Source organism: Nothoprocta perdicaria, unplaced genomic scaffold (genome assembly GCF_003342845.1).
Source record: "Nothoprocta perdicaria isolate Ctin4 unplaced genomic scaffold, notPer1 scaffold_25, whole genome shotgun sequence".
In the NCBI taxonomy this organism is placed as follows: Eukaryota; Metazoa; Chordata; class Aves; order Tinamiformes; family Tinamidae; genus Nothoprocta; species Nothoprocta perdicaria.
The window spans coordinates 2,735,125-2,752,474 of record NW_020455477.1 but is presented as its reverse complement, the minus strand read 5'-3'; the positions used below and the strand labels follow the sequence as shown (position 1 = coordinate 2,752,474).

Here is a 17,350-nt window from a genome sequence, read left to right as displayed (position 1 = left end):
CTAAACCAGGTAATTCTTGATCACTGGGATAATGTGCAGTAACAGCGCAAGTTTTTCTAATTCTCTAGTTTACGTTGAAGGACACACTGGACTATCACTCTGATCCTTTCCAACTACTGACCAGCAGTGCGAACCCAGCGCAAACTGAAGCATCTTCCCTGCTGTGCAGCACTGCTGGGTGCTATCAACGCGAGCACTGGCTGCCCAGGGTAGCTGATGAAGACATCCCAGTCATCTGGCACATGATAAATGCAATGTCTTCTGATTTTGCTCCTGATCCCCCTCATATTACATGCATAATTTAGTGGGAATAATGAGCGAGACCATCACATACACTGCCCTGAACCAGCTGATGGGCTGTCCCATCATCTCGGCAGCTGAGAGCGCATCCTGTTGCAAGCAGCGGCATGAACATCTCAGCCTAACACAGAGTGCAGCTTTTATGGAGAGCACTGAAACTTGTGAGTGGGTATTTCCTGTTTTCTCCTCGCATTTGAAGTGAACTTTATGCTAATGTATTCCAAATCTCTTGATGTTTTTGTCAATATTCCAGCTTTTACATCTTTGCCAGGAAGGAGCAAATCATTTAGATTCCTAAAACTTCACAGAAGTGATGGTTTCAGAGCTTATAAACACATTACTCAAGGAAACTATTAGCTGAATATTTGTGGTCTCAGTTTACCTTCCAAAAGTGCAAAAAAAAAAAAATCAGGATTAAATATTTTTCATTGTATAATTTTCCACTTTCTTTCACTTTCTAGGATCTGTAAATACTGTGTGAGATTCTAATATCATAGCAGATTAGTTTTTCTGAAAAGATATACATGAAATATCTTCCTGAATTCTTAATTCTATTAAGTAAGCTGGGAATAACTCTTCTGGAGTAAGTAGGGTCACAATGTTGTTGTAAAACTTGTGTCATTTTGAGAAGAAGTTGGGCTAGAATTTATTGAAAATTGATATATGCCTCTCTGGATGGAGCCACCTCTTCTTCCTGCATGCCCAGGTGCTGCCAGGTCCTGGGCAAACCCCTAGGGCACAGAAATAAATGATGCCCTCCTCTGTACACCGAGGCAGGATGAGCATGGAGACAGTCTGCTAAGATCAGGACAGCCTCTTCAGGCTGAAGTTCACTCTGTAATTTCAGGGTTCGCTTGTCCATTTTCCCTAATAAGAGGAGAGCGTTTTTCTTGAGCAGAAAACAGCTGTGACATCCTCATGTCCTTGGCAACTGCAGCATCCCCGCTGCTGAATCTCACTGAATCCGGGGGTTTCAGGGAAGCACATTTGAGCACCCACGTGCCTTGCACAGGGATGCCGGAGCCTTCGTGCCCTTGGGAGGCTCCTGGATGGGAGCTATGGTGAGGAAGGGGCAGCCCTGGAGCATGGGATGTGCCACGGGTGCGTGTGGGATTTTCACTGGCACTGCAGGTGACCGTTTTTGGGAGCCACATGCATGTTCTTGCCCCTTTGGGCACCCATTGTGCCAAAGCTGAGCTGCAGTGCAGGGCGCCTTGGTGCCCGTCCTGCAAGGACAGAGGCACCGCGCGCGGCTTTGCGCCTGCTTTGGTCCCCGTGGTTTCCGAGGTAAAGCTGGTTTTCTCCCTGCTGGGTTTGGATGCCATCTCCAGAGCGTCTTACCAGACTGAAAAGACCCTGGAGATAAATCCTGTGCTGGCATTTCTGTGTTCCCACTAATGCACAAGATGTCCTGGGTGCCCTGAGGTAGCTAGGCAGGGCTGCCCTGGTGCCCACTGAAGACCTGTGCAATCCCTGTCCTTGTGCTTTACCTGATGTGGAGCTTGCACAGGGATCACCGTCTCTCGAGGGGTATTTTAGTGAGCGTGGCCATAGCAGGGCCGGGGCTGTAGGGACAGACCAAGAGGACATTCACCATCCTGGCGTTTGGAGCTGGACACGACAGCTCTGTCCCTGCTTGTGTTGTTCCACGGATGGAATATTTGGGAAGGAAAAGGCTAACGGTGCAATGCCCAGGAGCTGCGGGACCATTCAGAAATCCTGGGCAATTGAGAGGACGCAGCCATCGTTCTTGGGTCTCTATTACTGCTTTCCCATATAAATACTCAAATGAAGAAAAAAAATCAAAAACGCACAAAAAACATACCTTCTCCTTTGCTTAGAGCATTACAAGGACTGCTGCTCAGTATCCTTGATCGCTGTATCCCAGGTTATTTTTAATGATTTTTGTTTGTTTGCTTCAGTAGGAGCAGCCGGGGTCAGATGCAGGCAGAGAGGAGCCCTCGTGGAGGGGGAAGGATCCCGGCAGGCCGGGGCTGGGCCGTGTCCCAGCGAGCGCCCGAGCTCGGAGGGCAAACCCGGCCGGCACGAGCTCCCGGTCTCCACGATGCAACGGGCAGGAGGGCAGCGTGGCCACCGCAAGTCTCCGCTGCAGACCGCACCCTGCCGGGAGCCTCCTGCTGCCTTTGGAGGTAAAGATGGATAGGGCTGCAGCTTCGGGCCCCGCTGTGCCGTGCTGCGGCAGCCGGAGCTCCGGGCGTTCACCCTGAGTGGCCGGAGAGGGACGGGGATACACATTTTGCCCTGAGATGTGATGGGGATTTGGAAGACAGCCTGCTTCAGAAAGTAGAGCTCGGTCCTTGGGGAGATATCAGTGATAATCACTCTGATTAATTCCAGAGATTCACACAAACAGTGAAGACCACTGAGAGGCCACCTCCTTCCAATACGTCAAATCACTGGTCTATATCTGCACGGGATAGGTTATCTGCACAGTTGTAAGGTTTAAATAGGATCAAAACAAGAATTTTCCTTTTCACTCCCAACAAAAGTTTCCACTAAGAGTTTTTGCAAATGCAGCCACAGGCAAACACCTGGCCTGGAAAATCTCCATTTGATTGATTTAGGCTGTGTAGTAGTGTGAGCGCCTGAAAACAAGGTCTCAAAAGAGAAAACAGGCAGGCTGTTGGGAGTGCAGCTCCCATTTAGGAGGCAGAAAGGAGCTATCCCAGGAGGAATCCTGCACCTTGTAGCCACTTCCCAGGTAAAGCGGTTTTGTGCTATGCAGGCAACCTAGCCTGGCTCAACTCTGACTTTATCAGGAGCTAGATTAAAACAGAGAGACCTCACTGCATCCTTAGCTAATACTTGCTTTTTGGGGGGTAAATAAGCATTTTGCATTTTGTACCTTTTGAAATATTTCTTTAATACTATGCTTGGCTGGGCAGAGGTCAACTGAAAAATGAGTAAATTACACTTGCAGGAATGCATTTAGAGCTGTGATGCACATAAATTCAGCTGCCATTTGGAAGAGTTCCTAATAAATTAGAAATTAAAGTTTTAGCTAGCAAAGCTTCCTATGCTTTGGTCTGTGAAAGAGCCTCCTCGCTCCCGTCCGCTCCCCGAGCCACTCTGGATCATCTTTTGTGGGCTGTCTTTTTCTTCTCCATCCTCTTAAAACTAGATGGTTTCAGATGGCCTTATTTATAGGGTTGTTGGCTAATGAACTCCTTGAGAGCAGGATTAGCGTTGCTGGAATTGATGAAGTCCTGCTTGGGGGCACTGGGTCCTGGCACCCTTCTGGTGACGGAGATCTGCAGCTTTATGTTGATATGGTCTTTGTAAAAGTCATCACCATGGTTTTAAAGTGAGAGGCCTTTGAAACCCTTCCAGCTGTGGTTGCTAAAAAGCCAAGCTCACAGACTTGCAACTCTTGCCCTTTTTTTCTTTCTTAATGATGGGGAGGGAAAAAAGGTCTCTGGAGAAATACAGTTTTAGCAATGAGATTTTTTTTTCCTTTTTAAAGAAGATAGAAAACACCCTGAAAAGCCAGCCTCTGAAATGCACGGGAGCATGGCCAGCCTGAAATATTAGCAAATCTCACATTTGCAAAGGAAGTTCTTTGCTCTCTGATAAACATGTTAAATATCACGACACCATGAATAGACAAAGCCAAACAGTTTCACGTAAATACATTCATTGAACTGTGATGACAAATACTTGAAGCATTTTTTTTTTCCCCCTCTTCCCGGTCATAGAGCTTTTCGGCCAACCACTTTCCAACTGTAGCTTATCAACAATTTTCCTCCTTTCCTTCTCCTCCTACGTAATCTGAATGTTGGTCTCCTTTTTCCCCAGTGTCATTCTTATCTGCCAGAAATACCTCCTCTCCCAAATACAGGAGGGTCGTGTATAAAGGTGAATATTTTTTACGCCTTAGCACCCTTGCTCACAGTTTTCCAGTTGCTGAACAGCTACAAGTAGTTGAAAGCTGTTTTTCAAAAGGTAACCAAAGTGCTATAGTGTGTAGAGTGGGGAAATCAAAACAGCAACAAGAAAAAAACAGATTTGTAAAAAGCATCTCCCTTTACATAGCTTTTTGAATGCTTATTTTATTGACTCTATATGCCTGGTATCTGGGCAGGAGGTACTTCAGCTTGTGACATTGAAATCGGCCTGACAAGCCCGGTTAAAGCCCAGTGTGTGTTTCTGTATCCTGGATACACACACTGCTCAGCCGCAGCACTGGCGGCTGTGATTACAGCTAAGTGGAGGTGGGAAGGAAGTTTTTAATTGTTATTTCAGTTCCTGCTGCGTTATCTCGACAAGTGGTAGTGGTCTGCGAGCTAGGAAAGGCTCTGTTTAATTCTTCATTGCAGTTCAGCGAGTTTACGCTTGCACACTGAGAAAATTCAACCTGGTATCACAGAGGCAAATATGAAAAGGCAACGCTGCCACTTCCAAGTCCTTTTGTAAAGAAGAGCCACACTTCAAATTGTGGAGAGTTTCTTTATTTGTCTGACTTGGTTTCGTCCTCCCTTTTCCAGCTGCCCAGCAGTGAGTTTGTTCCATCCTCCCCTTCCTCCTCCTCCTCGCCACAGGGCTGCTCAGCACAGCCAGCACTAAGGCCTTACTGCCCATTCCAGCTGTGGGAGAAGCACCGAGCTAACCTGAGCTCATAATGTCTTAAAAGAGAATAATAATAATAATAATAATAATAAAAGTTGTCTAAAAATGTGTTTCTGAGAATACCCCTTTGGACAAGGGAATGGAGCTGGCTACTCTGCTGGGGGAGCATCTCGCATGCGGTAAACTGGGGAGCTGGTGCCCAAGGGTTACCAGCACCCACTAGTGCTCCACACCTTTATTATGCTGTGCTGTATTTTTCAGCAGTGATTTTTCTGCTTCCTCTCTCTGGGGACCTGCCTCTGAGCTTCTAAAATTCTTGCTTGTGTGTGAACGAAGGGGCTATGTTCATCTTTGCTGTGTAGCTTTCATGGAAAACATGCTGGCTTGGAGAGGGAGGGAAAGGTGTCCTGCCCAGCCGGGTTATCCTGCTAGTTGGTTATCGCCACACATGCAGCTCTGTCCCACTGCTGGGAAGGAAGCTGTAGTAATTGCAACGCAGGTGGGATGCTGTGCGAAATGTAGGGAGGGGATTACTCTTGCAGACAGCATTTTCAGTGCTCCTTAGGAATGCTTTTCTTGTTTTTAGGACTTTTATTAAATAACATGTAGATATTTCAGTTCTTGTTCAGTATCTGTTCTTGTTTTCATGCTTATTTGGGGGGCATTATTATATATATTGCTAAGTCAAAGAGGTGAGAGTCACTGTGTCGTGATGTAGAATGACTTTTACATCCTCCAAAGCACAGGCAGAAGCTGAGGCCTTGACAGGGGCTGTTTCAGGGTAAACCTGGCAAATTTCCCCTTGGATGGGAAGAGAGCAGTGAGTTATGACAGCGGATAATGCCGGAACTGTGTGCTGGGTCCCGTGTGTACGAGTGGTGCCATCTCGTCCCTGCTTGCACTAGGTTTTGAATCTTCTTCAAGGACGAAGTTTTGAGCATCACGAATGTCCCCCCACACGTGGGACCCATGTGTGTGCAGGGGGTGAAACGCACTGGACCTTTGGTCTTTTCTCTAGTGAGCAAGTGCATCGTTTAATTTCTTTTGGACAGTATCCACATCACTTATAGGTACTCTATAGCTATAGCTTAATCCATCCTGGCAGAGTTCATCTCTAATTTTAGTGTGGTTTTCTGTGTCAGGCTACAGAAGGGTTTTTGGGTTTGTTTGCTTATTTTTTATCAACTATTTTAACAAAAGCATCCAATAAGTAATGATTCAGGTTAATTCCTTTCATGGCAGGACAAGTTGTGCATTCAAACTGACCAATTCTTTTCCCTTTTAGAGGGTTACATAATGCTCGTGAAGCAGCAGGTGAGATGCTTTTACTCCACGAGCCCCATCCCAAAGCTGGTGTAATCAGACCTTCTGACCTCCTGTATGTGTGTTTGCCTTTGCGACTAGGGGTGATGCTTGGCCTGCAACTTCCCTCAATTGCTTTGGAGGAAAAAAAAGGCTTATCTATAACATTTCCCCCCATTCTGTTTCTTTATGGGGCTGAGCAGCAAGTACCTGCTCCGCTTCCCAAATGGAAGCAAGGCTGAGGGGCGACTGTGCTCTCCGTATGGGATGGCACCTTGCCAGCCGGAGCACCAAAGAGCTGTTGAAACCAGCAGCTCTTTTCCCTGGCATTGACCCAAAGGGTAGCTAGCACAGTAGGACCTGTGGGCCTCAACCAGGCCCATGGAAATCAGTGGAAAAGCCCCTTCACTGAGCCCATAGGTTTGGGGGTCTGTCTTTCACAGGATTATAAAAACATGTGTTCTCTTAGCTGTGCCTTGGTACCTCCCTGGGCATGTTTTCCTCTTGCAAGCTTGAAAGCAGAAACCTTGAAAGGCAGCTGGAGCTCCTGGATGAGAAGAAAACTGTATTGGCATTTGATCTGGATGGGAATAAGAGAGCTGTTGCTGGGAGGTCAGTCCTAAGGTATTTTGTGTTTAGCTCATCTGTTTACCTCTTATATTTTGGTCAGGATGTTGCTCTGCGTTTTTTTTGAAAGTGGAAAATCTGGGGGTGGTTCTTTCCTTTCTCCTTGTAATCTCTGGGTTTAGTTAAGCCCACAAAAATGCTGAGAGAAATTGCTTAATCCCACTGAAGTCTGTCATCATCATCAGCTAGCTCGATATCATTTTTTTTTCTTTTTCCCCTCTCAGAGGAAGCTGTCATTTGGCAGAAGATGGATATCTGTAACACATCATGGGAGGCTTAACGTTAAGAGCAGCTTTACGTTAAGAGCAGCAGTATTGCCAAGGCAGCACTCTGAGAGCGCAGCTTGAGGGGCAGGGGGAGGTTTGGGGGAGCACTTGGGCTGAAGAGGCTCCGTGTGCCTCTCTGTTGAGCGGGATCTCACTCGTGCCGCCAGGCTCCGTGGCACTGCTGCTGCCCTTCCAAAGGGATGCTCGTTATCCTCTCCGTTTCTCCTTCATCACATTGCAATGAAAATCCACCTTGTAGTGAAGGTCTTGGTGCTTGCAGGTTTTCCTGTCCATAAGCGTGGCAGATCAGGGGTGGTTCTGGAGCAAAACAGATGATAGGTGTTTATAGCCCCTGGCTTCTCAGAGAAGTTACTAATGAGGATCTTTTTGGGCCCCAATACCTGTGACTTTTTCGCCAGCATCCATTGGGAGTCTCTGGAAGTCTTCATCATCTTCATCAAACACTGAGGAGGCCTTTTTCCAGCTCACAAGTTTCCTAGAACTGCTGTTTTAAAACAATCTTTTAAATGGACCTTTCTAATAGGCATGGTAATTAAAATGGCCATCTGGCCATAGTCTTCCCTTCTCTTTGCCTTGATTGACCAAGTTGACACCCAATTCAGAAAGAAGACACCTTCCTTGTGCACACCAGCTATGGCTTCTTTTTATCTCTAATGGTAACAGGGCAAGATGGCCTAGCACAAGGCCATCTTCTTCAGCCAAGAGACTGAGAAGATGTCTCTTGGATGAAAAGCCTGTGCCTGGTGGTGGCAGAGGCAGTACAAAAAGTTGCTTAAGTTGTGTATATTGGAAAGTTGCTGTCAGTATTTTCTGATAGAAAAATGTCATGTCTAAAAAAGTGTTTATTTTGAGGAGTCCTCCCCATCCCATGTCATCCCCATTTATCCTGGATTTAGGAGAGAAGAGGAATCCAGTTTTCTGTCACAGTGTCATGAAAATCAGATAGAGACACTTCCTAACAAGAAATCGATGCAAGGCTAACGTTTGCTTATACAAGGGTGGTTCTGTGCCAGGCTCCTGGCTAAGCTGCGGTGGTTGAAGCCACCCTGCGATTGAAGCTCCCTGTGGGATGGAGGATCCTGGATTTGATGTTTCATATTAGTTCTTCTGAACAGGTTAACAGCATTGACCCCTAAGAGCAATGTCTGAGCCCCAGGTGTTCCCAGCTCTTGTGTTCCAGGGAAGGTCGCAGTCACTGGAGCTTGTGTTGCAGGTCAGGGCAAAGCCAAAAGGCGCTTCCAGGTGATGGAGCAGTGACTCCTGAACCACCATCTGGGGCTCGCTGTAGAGTCTGGTAACTCCAGCTTGATAGCTAAGATGCAAAGTGGCCCATGAACATGGCAGGTTGACTCGAAATATTTTGGAAGGAGTGAGATAGAAAGGACCAAGACAGGCTGTTCTTGATCTATTATCAGCTCTGCCTTAAAGGACAGGCTGTTCCCTTCAATGAAGGCCCATAAGTGCACTGAAAGGTGCAGCAGTTCAGTGCACTGGCTCAGGAGAGCCCTCGTGCAGAGCATTTCCAGCTCGCAGTGCTCGTGAGCTGTAGCTCGCCCATCATGTGTGGGGCACGTCCGCGTGCCCGGCAAGAGGGACCTGTGGGGAGAGGGGGCTGCTCACGATGAGCTGTGGGCTGGAAAGGCACTGGGAAAAGGGTGGAGCTGGAGTCCCAGCTCCTCTGTGCTGCCAGCAGGACATGGTTCTTCAAGACTTCCTTCTCATCCTTCTGAGAGGAAGGTGGTGGCTCATCTGTGGTGATGTGAGGATTCACTCGGTGCTTTGCAGCACTGAGAGGTTCCAAAATGACCGTGGGAGATGTCCCCTGCTGCTGCAAGGAGCTGTGTAATGGGATGAGGGTGGATTGTTTTGACCTAGGAGGAATCATACACCTGGGCTACAACAGATAAAACGTCTTGGATCCACTGGGTAAGCCAAGGCTTGAGGCACTGTCCTACTTGAGCCCTGCTTTGAGGTCTGAATAGAAGTAAGGTACTGAGGTCAAGTATTCGTTTGCAAGGCAGATGGCACAAGTTTCTGCACAGAGGATTAAACAAGAGCTGAAACCCCACTAACTACTTTTAAAAATTCTTTGGTAACACTGCTCACAGCCAGAGCTTTGCTTCACTGCACTAAGTGCACCTTATTATAAAACTATGTGGTAGATGAGGAACGTATGTCCCTTTTGCCTGTTTTATGTGACCTTCCTTCAACTTGTTCTTTTGCAAAGCCTGTTGCTCACAGCATGTCCTCACTTGGTTTAAGGGCAAGTCCTCAAATCTATATTGATTGTTTCCACTTTAGCTACATGTGGAGGAAATATTGCTCAAGGCAGTCTTGGGGGGGGGGGGGGGGAAGAAAAATTCCATGAATCATTTTTAACAATTTGGGTGTGCTTGTTTGTTTATTTATTTATTTTTAATGAGCAGGGTTAAATTCTGAACTAGCACAAAGTGTTCTGAAAAAAATGTCAGTACAAAGTGACTCCACCAAGCCCTGTGCTGGGCAGCGGCTGCATCTTCACAGGCTTCAGGAAGCACTTAGGGCTGCTGACTCCCAGGACAGTCCCTGGGAGCCGTTCATGCGCCCTAATGGGATGTGTTTGCCATAAATTTAAGCAGATGGTAAATTCCTCCTTCCTCTAAGAAGGTAGTGCAGGCCAAGCCAGAGCTTGGCCCAGCCCTGGACACCTGGTGTGGCACAAGGCCAGCACTCTGGGGATGCTGGTGCTGGCACTGCCAGGCTCTCCTTGTGCCCGGGGGACCGTCTTGCAGCTCGTGGGCAGGTCCTACAGCCTGGTCAGACTAGTCCCTGTGCACATAAAGTCCCCTGGACATCTGTCCCGGCAGATGCAATCCGGGAATTCCTGTGTTTCTGGTAGCCAACTTGCTACTTGTCTGCAAGGACTGAATCCAGCCCAGGATTTACCGTGGAAATAGAACAACACTTAATGTAAGTGCTGCATTTAGTGGTTTTCTTTTATAGAGCAGATGAAAAATCCTACTGGGCTCCAAGAGCGAGGGTTTGTTCTACTCACTCCCTGAATAGAGGACGGAGGAATCATTTCCTCAAGCTTCCCTCTGTGCCTAGTGAATAACTAGTGTCTTTCTAGATCCGCATGACTAGTTTAAGCTTGAGCCACCTGGAAAGCTCTAGGTTTCACATAGGCCAAAGAAAACATGTTTTTGCTATTAAAACAACTCATTTTATCTAATTGGTCTATGCGTTTCTTGCAGGCCATGCTAACGCTTGCAAAAGTAAATGTGGGCTCTCTTCTCTGTTCCTCTCATAGGCAGCTATTCAGTTGGCCAAAGGTTATGGAAAGCCTTTGGACAACCCTAGACCTCATTAGAGAAAAAATTCCCTTTCTGGGGACGGAAGGAAGGTACAGATTCCAGTTTAGCTTAGTGCAGGCTGCGTCCGCCCCTGGAAGGGGAACACCAGTGTGTGGGACTTGGGCTGCCTGCAGACTGCACCAGCACATCTGACTGCTGGGGCTTTCAGGAACGGGTGTTGGGGACTAGCTGTGAAGCCTCTGAGCTGACAATAAAATAGATAGACAAAACGGTGGAGAGAGAACCACTGTCCTGGGAAGTGACCAGAATGATATCTCAAGCATTTGGTTACTGCCAATAACACAAATGCAGAAATGTACTTTTCCTTGATGAACTAAGGGTGGGACCAAGAATGAGTCTTTCGTGTTTTTTTCCAGAATTACTTCATAGAGCACTTTTAAAAAATGTCCCCTTCAGCAGAGTTTGTTTTTGCTTAACTTGAGAAATTTGTAATTTCATTGTACAAGAGCTTATTGAAAGATGCCTCTGATCCAAAATGTCACTGGCTAATATGAATGCCCTCTGTGTGCTGCTCCCTGTAAGCCCTCTGCAAATCAAGGCACCAAGAAGTAATCCTTGTGAAGGTTATGGACCAGAACATGTCTGGTATACTTTTCAAGCCTTTCTTGTTCTTTTTTTTCAAGTCATGTTTCACCCCTTTAAGCAGCGATTTTGGGGTGTACTTCAGAGCCTCATCCTCAGACAGCAAGAACAGCTCCTGCCTCTCCTCCGAGGACAGCCCAGCTGCCTCTGCACTGCAGTGAATATTGGGGTATTAAGGCAGGGGAGACAATTCTCTGACTGTCTGTTATCCCCTGTAAAACCACCCCTCTCTTCCTCCACCTGCCTTAGAGGCCAATGAGGCTGAAATGACTGGCTTTGAGTAATCCTAGCACAGAGAATTAATTCACAGAGACACACTTAATATATTAAGGACTCGTATTGACACAGTCTGTACCCTAATTAACAAGATAAGGCATTATATTTGATTTTGAGTTTATTTCTTTAATTTATCTTTTTCCTGTTCAAATATTACTATGCCATTTAATGAACTGCTGAATTAGGACTAAAATAAGGGAATAATACATAATAATCTAACCTTTTCAAACTCAGTTGAGGTTGGAGAGATGCAGCCTTTGAAAGGCACGTGTGTGCCCAGGCCCCCTATCCCCATGCATGCGAGGGAAACCTGTTTGCTGGGTTTTTCATGTGTGCAGCTGTGGGGTTTGGTGGGTCACCCTTGTTTCCACAGCTTCGTGTTGGTGCGTTTCTTGTGTTCTTTGGAGACTGGAAAGGTGGTGTGAGGGGTGCTGGCTGAGAAGAGACTGTGAGCAGACCTGAGCTGGGATCTCGAGCAGAGTGGCTCTGTGGTTGCCCTGCCCGGCTGGTGAGTGGCAAAATCTGCCCAGCATCGCTGCGGGGTGGAGAAGGAGGCCAAGGGCTGCAGGGGAAGGAAGCCCAGCCTTCCCTGACTCCAAAACCGGAGCTAGCTGCAGGTAGGGGCAAAATAACCCAGGAGGGACGCGGGGCTGCCGACCCGCTGCGTGTCCCGGGAAGGCTTCCCAGCACCGAGCTGAGCATCGCCCTCCACTTGGAGCCCACTCCCGCCCTCGCAGCTCCCAAAAGCCAGCCCGGATGGGCCAGCCGATGGGGTCGAGCAGATCTCCTGCGCCGCTCAGCTGGGACTGCCAGCTTGTGTCTCCCAAACTGCCGTAACTTGGAATTATTACGGTCCTTGGGAGCGCTTGTCACGCCTCGCAATCCCTGGGGTGCTTGCTGCTGCCAGAGGAACAAAAAGGGATGGTTCCTGCCCCCTAAGCAGCAGACTTTCATAATCTGAGCCTTTTTTCTTTTTAATGTGATTAATGGAGCTGTTCCTGTTTGTTGCCACAAGGTCAAGCCATTTGTTTTCATGGGGTATGCTAATATAGTCTTTCTTCCTTCTTTCTCAGCTAGCCTTTTTTTTTTTTTAGCAATTTCTTGGAGGTTTGTTTGGGCAAGTGTTGCAAATTCACTTCTACGTGATATATTTATGCATATTCTGACTGATTTGAATTCAGCCCTGCAATACCCTAATAACTGAGAGGTTGTAATATTTACAAATGTTGCTTTGAGATTTAAATTTAAGAGACAAGCCTAGGAAATAGATCTTATTACAACCCACTAAAACCAAATAGGATCCCAAGAAAGAGAAATAAAGAAAACAAATTTTATATCTGGGCATTAACATTCTCCCAGATGTTGCAGACCATATGCCAGGAATTTTTTTTAGCTCTAAAGTAAGCTGCGTTTATAACACAAATAAAGCTGCCGATTTTTTTTTTCTCCCCTCTATCTCCCCTTCCTTCACTTTCCCAAGACTGGGTTATACGCAGTAGTGTCTCGGAGAGGAAAATTTCTGTTGTTGTCAGTGGAAAACAGAGCAGCGTATTTAGAACCACAGTGGGCTTGGCGTCGTAAGTAATATTGATGCCTGGGTTGTAAGGAGTTTCGTCCTTTGTGTAGGTGACATCAACTTATTTCTTTTGCCACCTGTCCCATGGAGAGGTGAAGTGGAGGAAGAGAAGGATGTGCAGATGGGGAGGAAGGTGCTTCCCGCTGCTTCCCTAGCATCCCTGCCTTTGGGTCATTCCTGTGCATCAGCGCTCCTGGCAAGGAGTTTTCTAGCCGAGAGGTGTTTATCTTCTGGACTGCTCATCTGCATGCTGCTAGCTCGTTCTGGCAGTGAGGTTGCTAACTCTTATTATTTTGAAGATATTCATATGCATATTGCCTGTGTTTGTGTACAGTTTACATGCACTGCTTGCAGATACTGGAGTTATCATTCCCATCTTATTGCTATGTGATTGTCACTTCTACAGTACACTTAGATTCCCTGGGACTCGAGGTTTTATTGAAAACAAAATGAAATTAATGTCTGAAATATTGAAATGTCTTATCTAGTTTTGTTTTAACTCTGAATAGCAGTGACTCCCTGCAGAAATGAGGTTTGTTAGAGACTTGAACACACGTTTGCTCGTATTGTTCCAACTGGACTAAGGGCAGACTGAAATCTAGAGAACTGGGCATTAAGTTGGGCAAGGAAATAAAGGGTAGAACTAGCACTGGGTTAATTTTTTCCCCTCTGAGTTATGCTGACTGCAACCATAACACTAAGGCTGCAAAATTTATTTACTATAAAAAGGCCATATTTTTCCCTCTTATCCCAGCTTTTTTTGGCTTGCATTGCTTGGCAGTATCTCCTTAACCACTGACACCCAGAGGCGTGGTATTACAGTGGGATGAGAAATGAGCATGCAGAGGAATATTGGGGATTTAAGTGGGTATGGTTCTAGGAAAACCAGTGGAAAATATGTTTACTCCAAGCATTTGTAGCACCTAATTGAAGCAGTGATATTTTCTTTAAGAACACAGAAAATGCTTTCCTGCTTTCTCTTTGGCTTTCGCTCTTCTACTTTGAAGCAATATGATGTAATCCACAGTGATTTTCGTACAGCTCCGATGGAAACTTTCTGCTGATAGACAAGGATGTGTTGTTGATCGATGTGAAAAAGATTACATTCATTCAAGTTCTGCTGGTTTCTGGAGCCTGGTGGGCACTGCTGTTTGCTCCTAATTTATTGAAATCAGTACTCAGTAAATACTGTTATTTTTGAACTATTAATGTTGCTATAAATTTGAATGGCTGGAGGAAGGTGGCAGTTGTGATTAAAAGGGAGCTGATATATGAAACCACTGCCTATAGTAAATGTGACAAAGAATGAAACATGTATTCATGTGCTCATAAAGGATGATTTAGTGGGGCTGGGCCTGCAGTATTGGCATCGCCACACAGATTTGTGTGAACCTGAGGCACATAAAAGATCCCACGTCACCTCCAGGGTGTCTGCAGAGGCTGCTGGTCGGTAGCTTGCTGTTCATTTGGGCTCATTCTTCAGGCGACTCGTGAGGTGAAAGCCCAGCTCTGTGCTGGTGTTGCCCCCAGGCTGTAGGGTGATGGAGCCTGAGATGTTTCCAAGGTGTGGAGCAGACCTGGGGAAACCTCCTGTTGGAGATTTGTCCCTTGGGAGCTGAGTCTCGTGCAGGCTGCAGGTCAGAGGAGGCCTCATCCCTCTCCACGAGGGGAGGAAAGCTGTGGCCCATCACAGCTCTCCAGCCCTGCTGAGATCCTGCTAGCCGGAGCACCAGGGAGCAGGGAAGAGAAACGTGCCGGGGAGCGAAGGCTCCCTGGCAGCCGCTGCAGGCAGGAACGGGGCTGTGAGCAGCTGCCAAAAACGCAGCTCAAGAGTGCTCCAGAGATAACGGTGGAGGCTGGGGAGCGTTCTCCCCGTTCGGAGTCGTCCGTTCGCGTTACCGCGTGCGAGGCGCGGGGCAGGGCTGCTCGAGCGGCGCTCGGCCGGGCTGACGCGAATACCGCAATTTTAATTAAACGAAGCTGAGCCCCCGTCAGCAGTTTTGGCCAGCTCTGGCCCGTTGCTGGTTCATGGCTCCCCAGAGCGGCTCCAAAACAAATAAATGAAGTGCAGCGCGTGTGTTTCCAATGGGAATGCATTCGCAGGGAACGGCCTTCTCTTTCCTGCTTCCCCGAGTCTTTCTCCTCCCTCCTCCCTTTTTAAGGGAATAGTGTCCTGCAGCAGCTGCCCATTCCAAAATATACAGATTTCGGCCTCCAAGTGTTTTTCAGCTGTATTCAGCTGGATTTATGCAGCTCAGTTTTCCTGACGGGGTCACTCTATAAAACGTAGCAAATCTATAAACAAGCAAAATGCCCCCATCCCTGGAGAAGTCTGTCCGCCCTAACATGGCAAGAAACCCCCTTGCTGCTAGAGTGCACCCATCTTGTCTCGCCCGCTGCCCTTTGCCTTGTGGTGTCCTTGTTCCTCTCTCCCAAGGACTTGAGAAGCAGCAAAACTCCGAGTTACGGCCCCAATGTGGGCACGGCTGCAGTTCCAGTGTCGGTCCCGGCAGCTGGAGTCAGTCTTGTTGAGCAGACTGCGGGACTCGGCAGCGTGTTGAGCATCCCTGCGGGACGTGGCGCTGCACGCCGTGGGCTGAATGCCGCTTTTCTTGCCCCAGCACCCAGGGCCTCAAACTGGGACAGTTCCTTGGGCCCAGGCAAGGCTCCCTCGGGCAGGCAGGATGGGCAGGATTCGCCTCCGTTCTTGGTGTGCCCAGAGAGCAAGCAAGGTGGAAGGCATCGCTTGGCCCTTCTCGTCGATAGTCAACACCAAAGCAGAGCTGCTGAGGAAGCCCTTGGCCACAGAAAGGGCGTTCCAGTAAACTCCAGCTTCCCACGCGCTCAGGGATGAGCCGTGCGCCCCAGAGGCACTCCAGCCACATGCCCGGGCACAAATAGCCCCATCCTGGCACTCTCCCTCACCCCAGCCCCGCTCCTTTGCAAGGGATTAATGCGGGTGCAGACTGATGGATGCAGGAGCGCGGGGCTCTCCTCCTTGGCCTGTCGGGAAGAGACCTCTGCTTCTAATCTCCGCAATCACCCGCCTGCCGCCGGGAGCTATCAGTGCGGTGACAGCTCTGCAGGGGCAGCTGCGCTCTCACAGCTCTGCACACAGCCAAATGCTGACAGGTATTGCTAAAAATGGGTCTGGAAAAAAAAAAAAAAAAAGTGATTTTACCATTGCATGTACCTTTAGCCGTCTCTGGGGCCTCTGTGCAGCACTGCAAAGGATGTCCAAAATGCTCCGGACTAAAATACCAAATGTTTATGTAAAGAAGTAAAGCACTGTGATTCCTTCTCTTTTCCTCTAAATATAAATTAATGGCAGTCAGGAGCGCTGGTGAAATAAGCAGGGTGAGACTGTGGGAGAGCTATTTTTAGGCAAAAATATGCAACACTTCAATTGTCACCAATTTATTTGCCTTTTTGTTTTTTCTTTTTTTAAGTGGAGAGGGCTTCAGCAGAAGGCTTTGAAGAGCTGGCCGGCTACCCGCAGGCTCCCAGAGCCTTCCCGCTTCCCGACTGCAGAGCACTGGCACAGAAACCCGGGCACCCCCGCTCTGCCAGCTTCCTGAGAAAGGGTAATGTGCTCTTCAAGCTTAGCAGCTTCTGGGGCAAGCATTTGCACAGAAACGTCCATCATGTGCTGCACTGGAAGTTGGTCAAACGTGGACGTTTTATTTTAATTTTTTCTTCCCCAAATCCATGATTGCTTTTGGAAGCTGGAGGAAGGGTGCTTTGCATCTAAGGGTTTCTCAGAAGTACTCTGCAGTGGCTTAGTCCTGCTGCCACTGATCTCAGCTGGAAAAGCATCTGGCACTGAGGACTTGCGTGTTCCTGCTCCTGGGACCTCCAGGCCGCCTCCTGTGCACACGGCAGCATGTCAATTTTTGGCTCCAACGTGGATTGCAACAACAGTGTAATATAGCACTTGGTTAGGCCTAATTAGCACACTGAAAGCTAGCTCTGGTTCTTCCACGTTACTTGTACTGGTGTGCAGATTTATCCTGTATTTTTGCAATTTGCTCTAAGGGAAATGGAGTAATATCCTTCACCTTATCCAGAGTTGAAGCACTGCTTTTAACCATGTGCAGTGACTTGCATCCTGGAGCTTTAATTGCACCTGGGACCTGTGCACAATCTAATGCAGAATAATCACCTGATGCTAACTGGCTCTGTGTGTCCATTCAGGACCAGACCTGCTGTGCTCCATGCTCCTTCCTAATGAAATTACTACTGATCTGTTAGTGCTGTTTTCTTTTCTTTTTCTTTTCTTCCTTTTTTTTTTCTTTCTTTTTTTTTTTTTTTTTTTGCAAGCATATGCTGAGGTTTGTTATTAATTGGAGTGAGCTTTACTTTTGATATAAATTTTCTTCTGAAATATCCAGCAAAGCTGGAGAAAAACAAAAACAGGACATTAAAGCAGAGCTGAATGCACTTCAAATTTTTTTGTTTTG

General features: G+C 47.4%; 1 long non-coding RNA gene across 1 annotated transcript; it reads left to right on the top strand.

Annotated features, from left to right (window-relative positions):
* Nucleotides 1-2,974: 2,974 nt before the first annotated feature.
* LOC112947956 lies at nucleotides 2,975-17,158 on the top strand. Its single transcript, XR_003249514.1, has 2 exons — nucleotides 2,975-3,022; nucleotides 16,340-17,158. It is a non-coding gene; the product is annotated as an uncharacterized LOC112947956 (long non-coding RNA).
* Nucleotides 17,159-17,350: the final 192 nt, after the last annotated feature.